This window comes from Lepus europaeus, chromosome 7 (assembly GCF_033115175.1).
Source record: "Lepus europaeus isolate LE1 chromosome 7, mLepTim1.pri, whole genome shotgun sequence".
In the NCBI taxonomy this organism is placed as follows: Eukaryota; Metazoa; Chordata; class Mammalia; order Lagomorpha; family Leporidae; genus Lepus; species Lepus europaeus.
The window spans coordinates 114,416,645-114,419,056 of record NC_084833.1 but is presented as its reverse complement, the minus strand read 5'-3'; the positions used below and the strand labels follow the sequence as shown (position 1 = coordinate 114,419,056).

General features: G+C 50.7%; 1 pseudogene; it reads right to left on the bottom strand.

Annotated features, from left to right (window-relative positions):
* Positions 1-291: 291 nt before the first annotated feature.
* Positions 292-975, bottom strand: LOC133763979 (small ribosomal subunit protein bS21m-like; annotated as a pseudogene).
* Positions 976-2,412: the final 1,437 nt, after the last annotated feature.

Below are 2,412 nucleotides of genomic sequence, written 5' to 3'. Positions count from 1 at the left end.
CCTGTATTGCAGTGGTCGGCACCGCCCCAAACTATATCTCCCAGGTATGCCTGCGAGCTCTGATCAGTCTCTGTGGTTTGTTCTACTCCCAGGACAGCTGGACAGTTCTGGGCTGTGTCAGATTCTTGCTGGTAAACTTGCTGACCTACAGTATAGCTTATTGTGCACATGGAGAAAAGAGCCTCCGCTCAATTGCTTATCACCAATTTTAAGGACCAATTTTATCACCAATTTTAATTTTTTAGGCCCCTGTTTTTAAGGAAGAAACCTTAGGCCTGAAAACACCGAACGCTATTTCCAATCAAGTTTGTTCCTCTCACGGAGGGCTTCGGCGATCTCTGTTCTTAAGAACTGTCTCTTGCCCTGAGCTAAAGCTCCGAGCCACCGCTCCAGGGCTTGGGCAAAGGGCAGAGGCCTGCAGATCTCACAGTTCCGGTCCTGCCTCCTGAGCAGGGCAGAGCAGGGACAAGAGCCTTGTTCTTCTTTGCTGGTCTCTGCTGCTCAACAAAAGGCCAGGGTGAGGGTGTGGACGACTGAACCTCAGTGAGGGCCGCTGCTCTCTGTGGACGAGTGCCTAGAGGCAGGGGCGCCTAACTTGTTTTGGTTGTTGTATGTGATTGAGTTTATTGTAGATGAAGGTAACAGTAAGCAGGGTTTGAGAAGGGTGAGAAGTGGAAATACAAAATGCACAAGGGTTTCATCCTGGGCCTTCTATCCACAAGCCCCAGCAGCCCTGCCGTGGGCCCACTCTATGCTTTCGCATCAGAAGTTGATCTTTTGCGTCATGTCCATGTTGTAGATGCACCTGCAGGTTTTATAACTTTCCCGCTGTTGCCGGTGGCAAGGCTTCTCATAGTATCACTGTCGCTTAATGTCCTCTGTGAGTGAGGATCCTGTTTAGGGTCATTAGGCACCTTCTACATTTCCATCCTGCACCATCCCAGTCCTGGCCATGAACTTCAGATGTTTTGCCATGACCTTGAATTTAAGTCCTCACCTTGCTGGACCTAAATTATGAGGAAGAAAGAGTGAGGAAAGAACAGGTAATAAAATAAACAAAACAGTGAATATTCCCGTTCGGCACGGCTTCTTCAGCATCTGAAAATGCAACATGCTCCTTGACACACGAGACCGGCAAGTGGAAGTCTTCAGAACTTGAAAGCACACGCGAATCGTGATCAAGGACCCTTGCACTGTGCCAGTGCAAGCCCAAGACAGGGCAGAAGAGACGGATACACGGCGTCACCACGTAAGCCAGAGTTGCCGGGCACGGGAGGGACAGGACACATCACCCCCGACCCCAGCTACTGTTTGGGGCCAGGGGCCTCTAACTGTGGCTTCACTGGCTGGGAATGGAACCTCTGCACCTCGGAGCTGGGGTTTGTGAGAAGTGCCAGGGGTCTGACTCTCCAGTGGGATCCTGGGTCCCTTGATGGAGAGCTGAGGCCCGTCTGCTGGCCACACTCACCTGAGGGGAACCTTCTGCCGAATTGGGCGGGCTGAGGCAGCAGTAAGAGCGGGACTCACTGCCACAGGTGCTCATGCTCTTGCTGAGAGTTCCTAGGGCTTCTTGTTTAAGTGTTTCTTCACTCGCTCTTAGGACTGATTCCCGAGGCTCCGCAGGATTGCTGTAAGAGTGTTTCCCAGCAGTGTGGTTGTATTGCTGGGTGAGGTGGAGGTGGGTCTGAATTCCAAAGAGGACCCTGATAGTCATCCAACATCCAGAATGGAAAAAACATTGTGTTTTAAAGCAATAGTGGCATTAAAAACAACCATCATGTTTTTCTGCCACAGATCTTGAGGACTTGGGAGGCATCTTTTACTCTGCTACTGCTTGCTCAAACTCAGCGAAACAAACACAGATGTTTCAGTCCCAAGAAGGGAGGCAGCTGCACCACCAGTCTCTGTTCGTGTTCTGGCCTGCACTTCCCAAGGTCCAGTCACGCTTATTTCCCTGTGTTCATTTTTTTTAAAAAGATTCATTTATTTATTTGAAAGGCAGAGATGGAGAGAGAGAGAGAGAGAGAGAGAGAGAGAGAGAGAGAGAGGTCTTCCATCCCCTGGTTTACTCCCCAGTTGGCCGCAATGGCCGAAGCTGGGCCAATCTGAAGCCAGAAGCCAAGAGTTCCCGTCAGGTTTCCTTCGCAGGTGCAGGGGCCCAAGGACTTGGGCCATCTTCTACTGTTTCCCCAGGCCATAGGAGAGAGCTGGATCAGAAGTGGAGCAGCCAAGACTTGAACGGCGCCCATATGGGATGCTGGCGGAGCGGAGGCTTTACCCACAATGCCATAGCACCATATCCAGCTCTGTGCTCATTTTAATTGGAGATGTGAATGGCTTTATTCACACCATAGTTTGGTATCCCTGACTTACGGCAAACCTTGGAAGATGGTGGCACTTCAGTAATGCCGT